Below are 18,855 nucleotides of genomic sequence, written 5' to 3' on the forward strand. Positions count from 1 at the left end.
ATAATTCTTTCTGTCTCATGGAGATTTTGCGTGCTCAAAACTTCAACATATCTGCATCTTGTATGACATCTCAGTCTGATATCCGGACCATTTGAGCTCCTTCGCAACTTTGCAAGAGGAATAAACGAAGAGATAAGATTTGTGAAGCATGATAGTTGAAGTTACTATATGCAAGAATGTAGAGTCAATTTCAAAAAATTTTTTGTAGGACAACTCAGAGAGAATGGAGCCTTGATCTTCGTCATGATTATATTTCCTCACATCTAAATGTTGTAGGATCAAGCCGTTTATGATTCAGACACCCCTAGCCCAAGATAGGATTTTTTCCGCAGGAGTGCGCAAAGTTGGAAAGTGAGCTCAACGGACGTCTGGATCGATTTTGGAAAGCCACTGCAGTCCATCTAGAAGATGATCTACCCCTAACTTTCCACATTTTATAGATTTGTATGTCTAGTTGCAAAAAACACAAGCCGTTTATGATTTGGAGGCTCTTAGCTCAAGATATTTTTTTTTCCGCCGGAAGTACGCGAATCTGAAAGTTGACTGCAGCTAGGTCTAATTTGAGAATTTTCTATTGAAATCCCGAAGGGAGTTCAGTTATAAAATTCATATTTCTTGAAAGCACAAACGGATCGCAATTTCGATACCTGTAGCTCGAGATATGAATTCCTCGACGAGAGTGCAAAAAACTGAAAAAGCAGCAAGATAGACATCAAGAGCAACTTCAAAATAATATTACGGATAATCTAAAAAGAGTTCTACCACGATACTTTCATGTGTTATAGGTCTCAAACTTGTATTTACAGTGGCATAGACATCATATGATTTCGACGTTCCTAGCCTAGAATAAGAAATTTTTATCTAGAGTGTACAAATCTGGGAATCGAGTGCGGCACATATCTGTAGCAACTTCAAAATATTATTGTGGATGTTCAAAAAGGATTTTGGCTGTGGTATTTAAGATGTTAGGGTTTCAGAGTTTTCTTTTCCAGAAGTACCGATGGCTCGCGATTCCGACACTCGTAGCTCGAGATATGAATTTTTCCACATAAGTGCGCAAAGCTGAAGAGCAATTTTAGCTGACAGATGGATCAAGTTTAAGAAATTGCTGGCACCAATCTGGAAGGAATCCTTCCACTATATCTTGTGAGTTCCTTTATTTCTGAGTCTTCTTTCTAGTGGTGCAGATGGCTCATGATTTTGGTACTCCTAACTCGAGATATCAATCTTTTGGCAAGATGGCACATGGCTATAAAGTTAAAGCGTCGGACATGTGTATCAGCTTCAAAATAATATTGCGGCTAATCCTCAAGTAATTTGGTGCTGAATTTTTTATATGTTCCATCCAGACCCTCAAGTTCAGATTCTTTAGAAATAAGAGGCTTGTGAATTCATCTCTTTTTCATCGAGAAATAAATATTTTTGTAGAGACGCGTCAGGTGCTTGCTCGCCGAAGTTGGAAAGGCCTACTCCAGTTGTCTTCCTTGCAAACCTGCAAAGATGCGATGTGGTACATGATCGCTTGCCAATGATGAAAAATGATATCTCTAAGCCTCCAATCTGCAAGGATAATATGCACTATGTGCTTTCTCATCAAGGATGGAATACGGTAGCCACAAGTCTCTTTCTCGCCAAGCCTCAAAGAGGGGACATGCACCAAGTAGTACATCGTCGATCACATGGACATCGCGTGCGTTATTTCAGCGGTATCAAAGATTGTTTGCACTCTCGTTCAGACATGTAAAAAACAAAAAAAAGGTTGACTTGGCTCATGGAACTTGCTGGCCAGAGTCACGATGTGCGAATTCTAGAGACAACTTCAAAAGGTTTTCTGGGGCAATCTAAGATAAATCAATTTTCTATCTTTGGCATAGACATGGTGCAGCAAGTTTGGTTCCTTATTTGCGATTCAGAAACTCCTATATCAAGATATGAATCTTCCTTTGAAGGTGCGCACAAGGCTGAAAAATTAACGCCGCTAGCAATATCTCCTAAGAATGCCACGCGAGCACAAGCGGTGATAACATCTGAAGAAGGAGGTTATTCGATTCGGAACTTCTCGACACTATATTTAAGCTGGATTTTAGCACGTTCATGTGATAACGAATATAATAGACATTGCTTGATGGATCTATTTTGTATTTGTCTCAAAAATTGGAGTTGGTGCTTGAAGGCTTCTCTAGTCTTAAGGTCTCTGTCAGAAAAAGAAAAGAAAATATCAGCATGAAGCCATAAACAGGAAAATAACACAGGAGAAGATAATTAAAGTCCAGGGACTGCATCTCCATTATCCTCCATGAGTTACATCGACTCTCTAACACTGGTTCCGACCAGTAACAAAAAAAGTAAAAGCTTAAATTTCAAGCGTCGCAGCGTCATCACTAGACATGGCAGCTAAATTCTAGTGGTAGTGTTTGGGAAGCTTTGGATAATGATGAGTCTGACTGGAAAGTCAAAGAAAAAGTTTTCTTTCTCGACTCACTAGTTACACCTCTAATTATCTGTTGCAAGGGAAACTCACTAGGTGACTGTGCGCATATCATATGCAAAAGGTGTTCTTTATATATAGTCTCGAACGTGAGATTAATTTGTTTTCAACTTGGGACCTGCCAGAGGATTAGTTTCGTGCCAACTCAAATTTCTAGAAATCGAGGAAGAGTAGAAGTCCTAATTTTTTGGTCTGTACATTAGTTTTGTTTCCAACTCACTTTGGTATGTTAGCTCAAATTCCTAATCCAGGTGGAGTAGTTCTAATTACGTGAATAATATTTGGCACAGTCAATATTAATCCTCTCCTCACTTAGAATTTAAACATGAGTTGAAATGTTTAGTCCTAACTACATATCAATGAAGCTTCCTCGAGTTGGGAATTAATTTGGTGGTGAAACTAAATTTGAATATTGTAATGACCCGATCGGTCGTTTTGAGCACTTGCATTCTGTTCAGCTATTTGAATTCTTGAGTAGCTTCATAAGATGTATTATGACTTGTGTGAATAGTTAGTTTTGGTTTTCAGGTGATCCAGAGTTGATTTGGAAGAATGATTCTCAACTAGGAAGCTTTAAGTTGGAAGAGTTGACTAAGTTTGACTTTTGTGTATTCAACCCCGGATCAGAGTTTTGATGGTTCCTTTTGGTCCATATGGTGATTTTGGACTTGAGAATATACCCGGATTTACATTTGGGAGTTCCTAGAAGGTTTTGACACTAATTGGCGAAAGTCGGCAATTTGAAGGTTTGAAATGTTCATGAGTTTGACCGGGAGTTGACTTAGATGATACCAGATTCAGATTTTGGTTCTGAGAGTTGGAACAGGTTCTTTATGTTATTTGGAACTTGTGTGCAAAATTTGAGGTCATTCCGAGTTGATTTGACATGTTTCTGCACGAGTTCTGGAAGTTGAAAGTTTTAAATTTCATTAAGAATGATTTAAGGTGCGATTCATGGTTTTGATGTTGTTATGCGTGATTTGACACCTAGAGTAAGTCCGTGTTATGTTATGAGACTTGTTGGCATGTTGCGATGGGTCCTGAGGGGCTTGGGTGAGTTTCGGATGGGTTTCAGACTATTTTGGATCATGTTAGTTCTGCTGGTTTCTGCTAGTTTCTGGTGCATCATTTCTTCTTCACGTTCGCATCCCTGTCTTCGCGTTCGCAGAGTGTAAGTGGTGATCTTCTTCACGTTCATGTTCCTGCCTCCGCAATCGCGTAGTGTTTGAGCTGGGTTGGGCAGACTGGAGGAGTTCTTCTTCGCGTTCGCGAAGTATTGACCGCGTTCGCGAAGGCCTGAGTTGTTCATCGCATTCGCGAGTGAAGTTCCGCGAATGCGTAGTTTTATTTTTTGTGGCAGAATAATTTGTGCATCGCGAACGCGATGGTTTTTCCGCGTTCACGAAGGGCATTTTAGTGCAGTGTTATAAAGTACTCTATTTTCGAACTTCGAGTTATTTCATCACATTTTGAGTTGGGGAGCTCGGATTTGGGCGATTTTGGAGTCGATCTTCACCACATGGATTGGGGTAAGTGTTTTACACTCATTTTTTATTATATTCCGTGATCCCATCTTCTTTTTGGCATTTCATTGATGATTTCAAAAGAGAAATTGGGGGATTTTATCTAAACTTTCATAAAGTGAATATTTGAGTTTTGAACATCGATTTGGAGTCGGAATTGAGTAAAATTAGTATGACTGGACTCGTAATTGAATGGGTTGTTGGAATTTGTAAGATTTGTCGGGTTCCAAGGTGCAAGCTCGGGGTTGACTTTTGATTTTAGTTAAAGATCGTAACTTTATTTTTTTGAAATTTGTTTCTATTGCATTGTTTGTTAATATTAGGTTGTTTTGGCTAGATTTGAGCCGAGCGGAGGTGAATTTTGAAAGAAAAAGCTATTTTGAGTAATGAATCGGCAAAAATTGTTCCTTTGTTATCGCTCTTTGCTTTCCAGTAGTAGTGCTTACTTAATACCCCTTAGACTATAATGGCTGTGGTGAACGATGTGAGAGCAAGGTTTTGTCCTCGGGTGGGGCGGGGGGAATGGGTTGGAGGGAGACTCTAGGCTGAGAGTTGGGTCCTGGAACATAAAGACATTGACGGGGAAGTCTATAGAGTTAGGTAAGATCCTTCAGAAGAGAAAGATCAACATAGCATATGTCTAGGAGACTAGATGGGTAGGTAATAGGGTACGTGATGTAGATGGGTACAAGTTGTGGTACTCAGGACGCGTTGGGGGCAAGAATATGGTAGGTATTTTAGGGCTTAGGGAACTCAGAGAGTTAGTGGTCGAGGTTAGGAGGGTAAACGATAGGTTGATGAGTATTAAGCTTGTAGTTGGAGGGTTTACTTTTAACGTGGTTAGCACGTATGCCCCTCAGGTAAGATTGGACCAGGAGGTCAAGAGGCAATTCTGGGAGGATTTGGACGAGGTTCTGCGTAGTATCCCGCACTCTGAGAAGCTTTTCATTGGTGTCAAGCCCCAACCTTGGGGAGCGTGACCGACGCTCAACTGAATTAACCCAGTCGAGCCATCAAACATGACATCAACCTCTCATCATTACTCATGCATGATTTACCATAACATAATTAGATCTCGACTTTTAAATTAAATACATTTGGCTCAATGGCCTAAAATTCTTTTTCACTCGTGATGGGTACATAGCTTCATAAATATCCATGAACATAAATACATGACAAAACTCAAAACTTAAGTACATGACCCACAGTGTACATGGAGCTTCTATGACAATAGATACCTAAGTACATAAAATAAACTAGACTCAAACACCCACTATAACTGTAGTGAAACACATAAATTAAGATAAAATGAGTATATAATAAAAACAATAGTTATGAAAGGATGCACTTTATGGACTGGTCCATATTTAAGGATGTGAGTATAAATACTGTTACGCGGTGCCTTCCTGAAATTCCTTGGAAGGGCGACGTAAGGCTAAGCAACCGATGTCAGTGCGATTGTTATGCGCCAACTGAGGTCCCCTCCGTACGCTAGACTAGATTGTCAGTGTTGTACGGAAAAACCAATGTTGTGAGCAATTGAGCAGCAAAAATGAGCAATTGATGATGAAAGCTGATTGTATTGATGATGATGAAAGCTATTACAAAATGCTATGCGGAGTCGGGGGGAGAGAAGGGACACCAGTATAGAAAAATGATTGCTTGCTTGAATGTTTGAATGCTTTGGTCCCCCTTAATAATGCTTAAAATAATTAAACCAAAGTTACATGACTTGACATATGAAAGCTATAAAAGCACACTGAAAGAAAATGATATAAAATTACTCTATAATTACAATGAAAAAGACTTAGTCTTCTACAAGGTAAAAGCAAGTCCGATGGCAGCAACTTTGTCTTGAGCATCAGGGTCTGTACACGCATTGTTGTCGGCGTGCGCGACACTATTTGGATCTGCCTGTGGCTAGGCACTGGAGCTTGGTATTGGATCTGCACGCACGACATTGTCTGTACATGCGACGCTATTGGAAACATGATGGTCTGTGCGTGCGACACTATTGACCTTTGCTAGCTGCTGGGCGCTGGCAATGATTATCAGTGGGGCGACAGAGGCACATGCGCGCTTGTCACTTAGCACTGCCGAGACCACGGGGCTGACCGTGGTGCTAGGCGTCGGGAGGCTTGCCAGGATGCCACGAGGCATGTCCAAGGGATCATGGGTCGATGATGGAAAGAAGCCCATGACATTCTCCCCCACCTGAGTTGGCGACGTCTTCGGAGCCTTACCTGCATGATGATGATTGAGCAGGCTCTTGTTGGCTGGGAGGTCTGTTCCCCTCGGTCTTGTGAGGTAGCTTTTTGAATGACGTTCCATGTATTTCTGAAATGCTCTGACGCGGCTGACATGGAAGACTAGATGGATTTTCCACCAGGCTGGTGTGTTCAGCTGGTATGTGAATTTCCCAATGCGTCTTTCAATGGAAAAAGGTCCAATATATGTTTGTAATAGGAGAGGGTCCTGGGTCGTCTTTGCAAACAAGTACCGCTTCGGGATTCTTACCATCACTTTGTCTCCTACTTGATGTTGGACAAAGCGAAGGTTTTGTTCGGCATACCTCGTTGCCCTCTCTTAGGCTTTGACAAGATAACTCCGCACTATCTCCAAATTTTGCTCCCATTCTTTCGAGAAACTGGCTGCTCGAGGCAATGTTGGCATGTTTGGTGGATTCGCCATTTGTGGGAGTAGCGGTTCCTGTCTGGTAACAATTTCAAAAGTGCTTTTGTTTGTGCTGGAGCACTTTTGTGAATTGAAACACAGTTGAGAAGCATCCATAAGCTTCACCCAATCCTATTGTGATCCGGTTGCAAAGTGACGGAGATATTCCTCCAGAATATCATTGAACCGTTCTGTCTGGCCATCTAATTGTTGATGGAAGTTTGAGTTATGACCCAATTTGGATCCGAGGCACCTGAAGAGATGGGTCCAAAATTTGCTAGTGAAGCGTGAGTCGCAGTCACTAATGATGTCTTTCGGCAGTCCCCAATATTTGACAATATGAGAGAAGAAGAGTTGAGCTGTATCTTTTGTCGATATGTTCTGTAGGGCTGCTATGAAGGTAGCATACTTGGAAAACCGGTCTACTACCACCAAGATGGTTGCAAGATCTCCGACCTTGGGTAATCCTGTGATGAAATTCAGGGAAATGCTATCCTAAGGTCTCTGTGGGATAGGTAGCGGCTCCAAGAGTCCAGCTTGTGCTGAGCGATCCGACTTGTCCTTTTGGCATGCTTGACAAGTCTTCACACACTGAGGGGTGCCATGAGTTATTGGACGCCGATGATTTGATGTTTGATTGATGATGTTGAGGGCAGCCAAAACCGTAGGTTCAGGTCTTTTTATTCCCTTCTTTGACTGCATGGCCGAGATGTTTTCAGCGGCCATCTTTATGGGTATGCACGGTATGGTGCGAGGTTTGGCCCCGTTGTCTCCCATCATTAGGATCATGTTGGCATATAGTACCGGGATGGTGTTGGTTTGCCTGAGGAATTCCAATCCCACTATCAGTTCGAAGTCATCGATGATAGCTATGCGTAGGTTGAATATTCCCTTGTATGGGTCAAGCTTCATTGTCACTTCTTTGGCTATTCCACTCACTGGCTGGGATAGAGAGGTTATAGCCTTGACACAACCCCTACTCTTTTTCACCGCTAGACTGAGGCGCTGCACCTGAGTTGAGGCCAGGTAGTTATGGGTAGCACCCGTATCTATCAATTCCAGAATGGGTTTGCCATTTACTTTCATGTCGACGAACATTAAGGTCTTCTTTTGTGTGGTGGGAGGCCTCTCATCCGCCTTTTCTTTCCCTTTCTTGGAGATTTGGCATGCGTTCTTCTTGGGGTTACCAGTACTGGTTCCCGCCAAGGTATTAGTAATGAAGCCAACAAATGCGTTGAAGGCACTTGCTTGCTCAGCGCCATCTGAGTCGTCATGATCTGACTCATCTTCAACAGTCTATTGAGCATTGATCTGTGTATTTGGGCATTGATTGTTCCAATGTTCCCCACCGCAATGACGACATTCTAAAGAGGGCTTTCTCCCCTGATTGTTGTTGACTGATGCAGCACTGTTACTGCTTGAGGAAGAAGTCTTAGATTTGGTTGCACTTCGATCTCCTCCATTTCTGTTAAGGCCACCGTTGCTAGGCTGGCTCCCATTGTATCCCCCTCGGATAGGCGGCTGGGGCCTATCCTTCTGAGTTTCCATGTGATAATCCCCAAGGCATTCTGCAGCTTGGATCACCTTGGGCAGGGTATCTACCCGTTATCTTTGCAACTCCATACGAGCATGAGGTTTCAAACCTTCTATGAATGCGAACAGTTTGCCTTTGTCCCCCATATCCCGTATGTTTAGTATGAGTGCGGAGAATTCTCTCACGTAATCCTGCACAGGCATGGTCTGGCGGAGTTCACACAGCTTTCTCCGTGCATTGTATTCCATGTTATTGGGGAAGAACTGCAGGCCTATAGCTGCCTTCAGTTCTGCCCATGTGTTGAGAGTATCTTCACCGGCCCCGATGGCTTCGTATTTGACTCGCCACCAGAGTTTAGCATCACCCTGAAGATACATGGCAGCAGTTGCTACCTTTTTGGTTTCTTCCAACTTTCCTATGGCATCGAAGTATTGTTCGATGTCGAAGATGAAATTTTCCACTTCTTTAGCTTCCCGAGCTCCGTTGTATGGATTTGGCTCCGGAATATTCAGCTTTTGTGGCATAGGGGCAATATTCATGGCACCCCTGATTTGGTTTTCGCATCCTTTGAGCAGGCTTTGAAGGGCAGCATTGACAACATTGAGCTGGCCTGTCAAGTTGTCTATGGTTTGCTGCATGGCAGTCAGTCAGTCTACCTATAGTTCCCGATGGGCTAAATCCACGGCACACTCCTGTTGGAGGTCCTCGAATTTGCCATGAATTTCGGCTTCCTCAACGGCTACCATTTGCCGGTCTTCCTCAGAGTTGCGACTGATGTTTGCTCTGTCAACTTCGGCCGCCATATTCTACGGTCCAGGTCATCCAACCTTTGCACTAGGCTGGTTTTTAGATCAGACACCTTATCCACGATGGGCCGTAATATGTCAACCGTCTCTTGAAGGGTCGCGATGCGATCCCCGTAATTCACTATGGTCAGAAATGGTGGTGATGGCAATGAGTTCCCTCGTCTGATGTCGAGCCTAGGTTCTGATACCAACTATTACGCGACGCCTTCCTAAAGTGCCTTGGAAGGGCGACGTAAGGCTAAGCAACCGATGTCAGTGCGGTTGCTGTCCACCAACTGAGGTCCCCTCCATACGCTAGACTAGATTGTCGGTGACGTACTGGAAAACCAATGTCGTGAGCAATTGAGCAGCAAAAATGAGCAATTGATGATGAAAGCTGATGATTGTATTGATGATGATGAAAGCTATTACAAAATGCTATGCGGTGTCGGGGGGGAGGAGAGACACCAGTACAGAGAAATGATTGCTTGCTTGAATGTTTGAATGCTTTGGTCCCCCTTAATAATGCTTAAAAGATATAAACCAAAGTTACATGACTTGACCTATGAAAGCTATAAAAGCACACTGAAAGAAAATGATGTAAAACTACTCAATAATTACAATGAAAAGGACTTAGTCTTCTACAAGGTAGAAGCAAGTTCGATGGCAGCAACTTTGTCTTAAGCATCAGGGTCTACGTGCGTATTGATGTCGGCACGCGCGACACTATTTGGATCTGCATTCGGCTGGGCGCTGGCGCTTGGCATTCCATCTGCGCGTGCAACATTGTCTGTGTGCGCGGCGCTGTTGGAAACATGATGGTTTGTGCGCGCGGCATTGTCTGTGCGCACAACACTGTTGGCCTTTGCTAGCTGCTGGGCGCTGACAATGATTATCGGTGGGGCGACAGAGGCACATGCGCGCTTGTCACTTGGCACTGCCGAGATCACGGGGCCGACCGTGGCGCTAGGCGTTGGGAGGCTTGCCAGGACGCCACGGGGCGCGTCGAAGGGGTCATGGATCGATGATGGAAAGTAGCCCATGTCAGTACATATGGAATAGTACTCGTATGTAAGGCAGACAGAAAAACATATGAAAATATGTACTCAAATAAGAGGCAAATGAAGTACATCAAGAAACTATGAAACAACCCATAGAATCACATGTCAAGTCTTATTATACTTACATCATTCTGAAATTCTTTTGGGATAAAGTGAGCCACATTAACTATGCGTGGGATACAAAATATAATGTAAATGTAACAACATGTACAAACAATGGCAATGAAAGTGGCATCTATTGTTCGTGCTGGCTATGCGTCTCACCTGACCGTCCATAGCCCTCTCTTACTATGCACATATGCGTTTCATAGACCGTCCATATGGTTCATCTATATTATACACTTATGCGTATCATAGACCGTCCATAGGGTTCACCTATACTATATACCTATGCATTTCATAGGCCGTCCATAGGGTTCACCTATACTATATACCTATGTGTTTCATAGATCGTCCATAAGGTTCATCTATATTATACACCTATGCGTTTCATAGACCATCCATAGGGTTTACCTATACTATATACCTATGCGTTTCATAGACCGTCGATAGGGTTCACCTATACTATATGCCTATGCATTTCATAGACCGTCTATACGGTTCATGTCACGACCCAAAAATCCAACTAGTCGTGATGGCACCTAACCCAACTAGCTAGGTAAGCCAACTAATAACAACCCAATTCAAATGAGATTTACTGAAAGATATAATGATAATATATTGAACTTTTATACAAGGAATTCCCAAGGACTGGTAGTACAAATCATGAGCTTCTAAGATTTAGAGTTTACAAAGTTGGTATGAAATAAATACATCATCTGTTTGAAATATACATGAACAAATTAATATTCTAAAGCTACCAAGAATAAGTGGCAGCTACGACCGGAATCTGCACGCAAGGTGCAGAAGTGTAATATAAGTACAACCGAACCCATGTACTCAATAAGTAACAAACCTAACCTTATGTTGAAAGCAATGATGAGCTTGGACAACGGTCAGAGCCCAACACTAATAGCCAACAACAACTCGTAACAACATAATAAAAATAGTACAATAAATAATTCAAAGATATGATGCTCAGCTCGTTCACAGTTCCGAAAAATAGGCATGCTTTCCAAGTATAATAGTAAAACCTAAATCTTTCACCAAAATCACCGAAATATTAATAAATATGAAAACCGTGATTTTCCCCAAAACTTTCAACAACAGATAAGATGTTTCATTATCAGATGGCATGAGGAAAGTACATTTCAATGCCTACATGTCAATGTGTATGTGAAGTCATGAATGTCACAATGCCGTACAACATGAGAAAATGCATCTCAATGCCTACATGCCAAGTATGCATGCCAATTGTAGTGCAACACAGTGATAAAACCATATGCATACCCTTGGAGTATCAATTCGCTCAGTCCTCCCAGTCACTCAGTCCTCGCAGTCACTCAGTTTTAGTCCTCACAGTCACTCAGTCCTCCCAGTCACTCGGCACTTGCTCTCGGCACTCGCACTCGCACTCGCACTCGACACTCACACTCGCACTCGGTACTCATACTCAGTAGGTACCTACGCTCATTGCTGGTATGTCATACTCTGGAGGGACAGATCCTACCCAAGTGCTAATATACGCCAATCATGACATGAATAAATAAACGCTGTTGTGACGTGCAACCTGATCCCATAAACAACTCACAATCAGGCCCTTGGCCTCACTTAGTCATCAATCTCTCCAGTCTCTCGGCCTCAGAAATCTCATGCCAATCGGCCCAAACAATGATAATATGATGAGATACAAATGATATCATAGACTGAGATATGATATGCAATGAATGAGTATGAGTGAGTATGTAATTGCAATTTAAGAAAATAACTCAACAGCAGAAATGATCTCAGTGGGTCCAAACAGGATAAGCATATAGCCTAAACATGGTTTCTAACATGGATCACAACTCAATTACTCTAGCACGTAGAAATTTCATAGATAAAGACAAGATTAGGTAACTACACAGTACCACAAAATCAACCGAGTCATAATTCAAACGGTTCACATCCATACGCCCATCACCTTGCATGTGAGTCACCTCAACACCAAACACATAACACGTATATTTGGGGTTCATACCCTCAGCACCAAGTTTAGAAGTGTTACTTACCTTGAACAAGACGAATCCAATACCGAGCAAGCCAAACAATACTCTAGAAATGCCATCCCGCGCGCATCAACCTCTGAATGGCTCGAAACTAGCCAAAAGCAACTCAAATACATCAAATAATACCTAAGGAGACAAACCCAATCGATAAAGGTCGAATCTTTAATCAAAAGCCAAAAGTTAACCAAAAAGTCAAACCCAAGCTTGTACCTCAGAATCCGACAAAAATCACAAAATCCGACAACCCATTCAATTACGAGTCCAACCATACTAGTTTCACTCAAATTCGACTCTGAATCGATGTTCAAAACTCAAAAATTCACTCTATGAAACTTTAGACAAAAACCCTCAATTTCTCTTTAAAATTCATAATCCAAACGCCAAATATGAAGATAGATTCATGAAATATAATCAAAACCGAGTAGAGAACACTTACCCCAATTCATGTGGTGAAATTCCTCTCCAAAGTCGCCCAAACTGAGCACCCAAATCCAAAATGTGAATAAAACGACCAACCTTCAAATTATAGCTTCTGCCCAGCACTGTTCGCACATGCGGCACATTAGCCGACTCTGCGGCGTCGCTTTTGAGATCAAAATTCTGCTTCTGCGGAGAAGCACTGGAAACCCGCCCTTCACACCTACGAAACAAGCTCTGCTCTTGCACAAATGCAGATTCAAACAAAATGCACGCATCTGCGATGCCTTCCCTTATGCGCCCAAACACACCGCATATACGCCTTCGCAGATGCGAAGAAAACTTTGCATTTAAGGTGTCTTACTCCCAACAGCACTCTCCACTTCTACGATTCCACTGCCGCTTTTACATCTCCGCACCTGTGCCCATAGCTCCGGAGGTGCGGTCACACCAGAACCCCTGCCAAACCAGTCTTAGCCAAAATAATCCAAAACTATTCAAACCTCCTCCGAAACTCATTCGAGCCACTCGAGACCCCGTTCAAATATACCAACAAGTCCCATAACATAATACAGACCTACTTGAGGCCTCAAATCACACACAACAATATCGAAACGATGAATCTCTCCTCAATTCAAACTTAAATAAACTTTTGAACTTCCCTCATGTGCTACAGTTGCGCTATGGGGAGATAGTTCACTGTATTTTCTTTAGTTTTATTAAATTAACATCAAAGTGTTCCCCATTATTACAACACTCAAAGATTAATAAAATAATTATCCCCAAGTATCCAAATAACTTTATCCACTCTAGTAATTTCTCATGTGGTTCGGGTCTAAATTAAATTGTATTCCTAAGCTCAAAATTGCTCGAATTAGCTATAGAAATTCAAGGGGCCTTACACATTAGCCAACCTCGACACCATAAATATTGAGTTCTCTGTAAAATTTTACGGGGCCTTACAATTGAAGGGGACTTCAATGGCCATATTGAGGCTAATGCTAGGGCCTATGATGGTGTGCGTGGAGGATTCTGTTTGGGGTTAGAAATGAGGAAGGTACCTCACTGTTGGATTGCGCTAGAGCTTTTGACTTGGTGGTAGCCAACTCTAGTTTTTCGAAGAGGGAGGAGCACCTGGTCACCTTTCGTAGTTCGGTGGCCAAGACCCAGATTGATTATATTCTCTACAGAAAATACGATAAAGGTTTATGCACGGATTGTAAGGTCATCCCGAGTGAGAACCTCACGAACCAGCATAGGCTCCTGGTTATGGACCTAGAGATCAAGAGGAGTAGGAGGAAGAGGGCAGTGTACAAGCGACCTAGGATCAAGTGGAGTAACTTGTAAGGACAAATCTCAGGAGTTAGGGAGAGATTGTTGGCTATGAGGTCATGGAGGAGTAGGGGGGACGCGACTAGAATGTGTACCACGACAGCGGGTTGACTTAGGGAAGCTGCTAGAGAGATCTTGGGGGTCACGAAGGGTTATTCTGGGGGTCATAAAGGGGACTGGTGGTGGAATGGACAGGTTCAAGGTAAGGTGGACACTAAGAAAGCATATTATTTCAATCTCGTGGAGAGTACAGATGAGGAGGATAGAAAGATATATCAGGAGTGTTATAAGAAGGAAAAGAAAGAGGAGAAGTTAGCAGTTACGACGGCCAAGACTGCGGCGTATAGACGTCTGTACAAGGAACTCGGGGGCAAGGGTGGTGACAAGAAGCTATTCCGGTTGGCCAAAGTGAGGGAGAGAAAGGCCTGAGACTTGGACCAAGTGAAGTGTATCAAAGACGGGGATGGTAAAGTATTGATAGATGAGGCACATATTAAACAAAGATGGCAAGCATACTTCCATAAATTATTGAACGAGGAGGGGAACAAAAGCATTATGCTGGGTGGGTAGGAGCACTCCGAGAATCAGCGTGATTTTGGATATTGTAGGCATATTAAGACAGAAAAGGTGGAGAGGGCAATGCATAAGATGAGCAGGGGCAGAGCGACAGACCAGACAAATTTCCGGTGGAATTCTGGAAGAGTACGGGCCGAGCTGGCTTGGAGTGGCTTACTGAGTTGTTTAATGTTAATTTTAAGACAAAAAGGATGCCCGAAGAATAGAGCTAGAGTACGATGGTTCCATTGTACAAGAACAAGGGCGATATCTAAAATTGCAATAACTACAAGGGTATAAAGCGGTTGAGCCACACTATGAAGGTTTTGGAGAGGGTGGTGGAAGCCAGGGTAGGAGGACCGTGTCTATTTCCGAAAACCAGTTCGGATTCATGCAGGGATGGCCGACGATGGAAGTTATCCATTTGGTGAGGAGACTAGTGGAGCAGTATAGGGATAGTAAGAAGGACTTTCATATAGTGTTCATTGACCTTGAAAAAGCATATGATAATGTCTCGGGGGACATTCTATGAAGGTGCTTAGAGGTTAGCGGCATCCCAGTAGCGTACACTAGGTTGATTAAGGATATGTACGAGGGTTCTAAGACTCGGGTGAGGAATGTGGAAGGAGACTCGGAACACTTTATAGTTATGATGGGGCTGCACCAGGGATCGACTCTTAGCCTGTTCCTATTTGCCTTGGCAATGGAAGTGCTGACGAGGCGCATCCAAGGGAGGTTCCTTGGTGCATGTTGTTTGCAGATGATATAGTGCTGATAGACGAGACTCGAGGCTGGGTCAATGCGAGGTTGGAGGTATGGATACAAACCTTGGAGTCAAAAGTTTTCAAGTTTAGCAGGACCAAAATAGAGTACTTGGAGTGCAAATTCAGTGGCGGGACCCTTGAAGCTGACGTGGATGTGAAGCTCGAGACTCAAGTCATCCCTAAGAGAAGTAGTTTTAAGTATCTCGGATCTATTATACATGCTAACAAGGAGATCAACAAGGATGTCACATATCGTATTGGAGCAGGATGGATGAAATACAGGCTAGAATCCAGTGTTCTTTGCGATAAGAATGTGTTGCCAAAATTTAAGGTTACATTTTACAGAGTGGTGGTTCGACCTGCCCTACAGAAGGAAATAAGTATAAATGAGGATGTTAAGATGAATGTGTGGGTGTACCGGGAGGGATAGGATTAGGAGTGAAGTTATTCGGGACAAAGTGGGAGTGGCCTCCGTGGAGGACAAGATGCGAGAGTCGAGGCTGAGATGGTTCAGGCATGTTAAGAGGATAAGCGTTAATGCTCCTGTTAGGAGGTGTGAGAGGTTGACCATGGCAGGTTTGAGAAGAGGTCGAGGTAGACCTAAGAAATACTGGGGAGAGGTGATTAGGTAGGACATGGCGCGACTTCAGATCACTGAGGACATGACCCTAGATATGAGGGTGTGGAGGTCGAGGATTAGGGTAGAAGGTTAGTAGGTAGTTGAGAGTTTTTCCCTTTCTTACCAGTAGTACTAGTAGCACGCATATACTTTCCTATCTCTCAGATTTATATTACACCATATTGTTTAGTTTGTTTCAGTTATCATATTCTCCTATTAGTATTATTTTGGTGCTACTCACTCTGTTCTCCCCCCCTTTTCTTCCCCATCTTTCTTCCTTTTTCTTCTTCTTTCTCTCCCTCTGCTTCTTCTTCTTATTCTTCTTCTTCTTATCCTCCCTACTTTTCTGAGCCGAGGGTTTAATGGAAAAAAGTCTCTACCTTCACTAGGTAAGGGTAAGGTCTGCATACACACTACCCTTGCCAGACCCTAAGTATGGGAAATACTAGGTATGTTGTTGTTGTTGTTGTTGTTGTTGTAATTGGCCTAATTGAGGTAAGTATCTTGCCTAACTTTATATGGGAAAAACTACCCCTTAGGTTTGGGGTGATAGTACTATTTGAATTATGTGGAAGACGTGTACACGAGGTGACGAGTGTGTACATGTGCTTATATGAGGTATTTGACCGATGTAGACTTCTAGATTTCTTTCATGCATTTAATTGTATTTGTCACAACATGTTATAGCTTTCATTGTTGAATTTTCTCTTACACGCCTTACTTGAAGTTGTTAGTACATGTTCTATCTTTTATTGTCACGTTCACTCTTATATGGTTTATTTGTTAATTGTAAGTACTTGTTGAATTCATGCCTTATCTGTTACATGCCTTAGTTGTTAATCGATCCTTTGTAATTGTACCTTTATTTATAAACCGACATTACTTGCTATTTGACTTTGTGGATCATCATATAACTATTTTATCTGCTTGTGACCTTCTTTTTTTAGTTCTTCATTCCATTTAATTTTGTGATACATCGTAGTTTGTTATAGTTTATTTGCTTAATTCATATTCTTTGGGGATCGGGTTCCACACCGCAACGGTATTGAAATAATATGAAAAGATATGATATGGAGCGATAAGGACAGATGATATGTTATAGGTGGGATAGGATTGCACACCGCAACAAATAATGTTATTATTGTGTGAGATCGGGTTGCACGCCACAACAGATATTGTTATTATTGTGTAGGATCGGGTTGCACACCGCAACATATATTATTATTATTTCATGGGATCGGGTTACATGCCGCAATGGATTGATATGTTGTAATTGTTGTGACAGTAAAGGTATCCTAAATTTTTATTCTCATGGTGCGTTCTATATTGGAACGGTTTATCGGTTGGACGGTTATTGTTTTTCCTTAAATCATTTCACTGGTAATTGATCATATTTGGGTCACCGTTGTTAATCTAGTATTGGAACGATAGTGACTTCTTGTAAGAGTCATGCATTCTACGTGATTTGTTATGTTACTCTAATATGCCAATATGTGCCTCCGTTATTACTTGGTAAACTGAATGTCAATGTGAGTTACTTGCGTAGGGTCATTATCTCATATTCCGTTGAGTTGTTGGAAGCATAACGGTTTTAAATAAAAGAATTATTAGCATGTCTTACTCTATGTGTCTCTTAAGATAGAACTTGTTATCTCACTCGGTGCATTGCTATTTTTAAATGGTTATCACATTTTTTACTTTAATTGGGTTCTCAAATATTACTCATCACCTTATTGATATTACTTTACTTAAAATTGTTATCACATTGTATTTCTAACAAATTCTATATTTAACTCGTTAATTTAACTGAGGTTTTATTTTGTTTAAATATGATATTTTTACTTTATTTTATTAATTTCTAAACTAAACTCATCTGATACTCTATTTTCATGACCTGTCCCTTATTTTACTTTATTTGAATGCTAAAATAAATATATTATCTCATTTGATGCCTCATTTTATTCAAGATTGTTATTATGCTTTATTATGTTTAAATTTATTTCTCGATCATCTTAATTGATATTAATTCGGATGCGAAGTACATGGTAGCACGAGGACTTTGCCATGCGAAGGTGATTGCTATTGCGAGCACGAGGTGCGATATGTGTAAGATTTGAAAGTTGTGACTTATGATTTGAGAGTACGAGGAGTGGTACCTCTGGTAATTCTTGTTGTTACTCGTGCATTAGGAACGATTTGATTAATTGAGTTGTCATCAGTCCTCCTTACTTGAGCTCATTCATATTTCATCTGTATTCTAACTATGTTATTGCTATATTACCTGGTTATTTCCTGTTGTCATTTGTGCTTCTGTTATTTTCACTGTTGGTTGTAAATTTGTGATCCTTCTGCTGTTGGTATTAAATTGATGCTCTTTCCATGGTTAGCTTTATGTTATATCCTGCACAGGTTTACATGTCTGGTACGTGTCTTGACCTAGACTTGTTACTACTCTACCGAGGTTAGGCTTGATACTTATTGGGTACCGCTGTGATGTACTCATGCTATGCTTCTATACATATTTGTGCAGATCCAAGTACTTTTGATCGAGTTGGTTTTGAGACTTATGTCTGTGCGGCTGGAGACTTCAAGGTATACCTGCTCGACGTTCGCAGGCCCCGAAGTCACCTTCTGTTGTCTTTTATTTCCACCGTTTACTATTATTTCAGAACAGTGATGTACTTGGTATTTCTAATTACTCCTAAGGAATTTTATGACTTGTGCTACCAATTTTGGGATTGTGTGACCAATGTTGGCTCAGCTATGTTGTTTCAATTATTATTTAATGTATTACAGTTAAGTTAGTTAAATTCCATTAATAATCATCATACGTTAGACTTACCTAGTCTTAGAGACTATGTGCCATCACGATATCCCAAGGTGGGAAATTGAGGTCGTAACAAATGCACATGGCCTTGTCCCTAGTCACTATCCAGTGCATGCTTAAATCTTCAAAG

The sequence above is a fragment of the Nicotiana tabacum genome, chromosome 2 (assembly GCF_000715075.1).
Source record: "Nicotiana tabacum cultivar K326 chromosome 2, ASM71507v2, whole genome shotgun sequence".
Lineage (NCBI taxonomy): Eukaryota > Viridiplantae > Streptophyta > Magnoliopsida > Solanales > Solanaceae > Nicotiana > Nicotiana tabacum.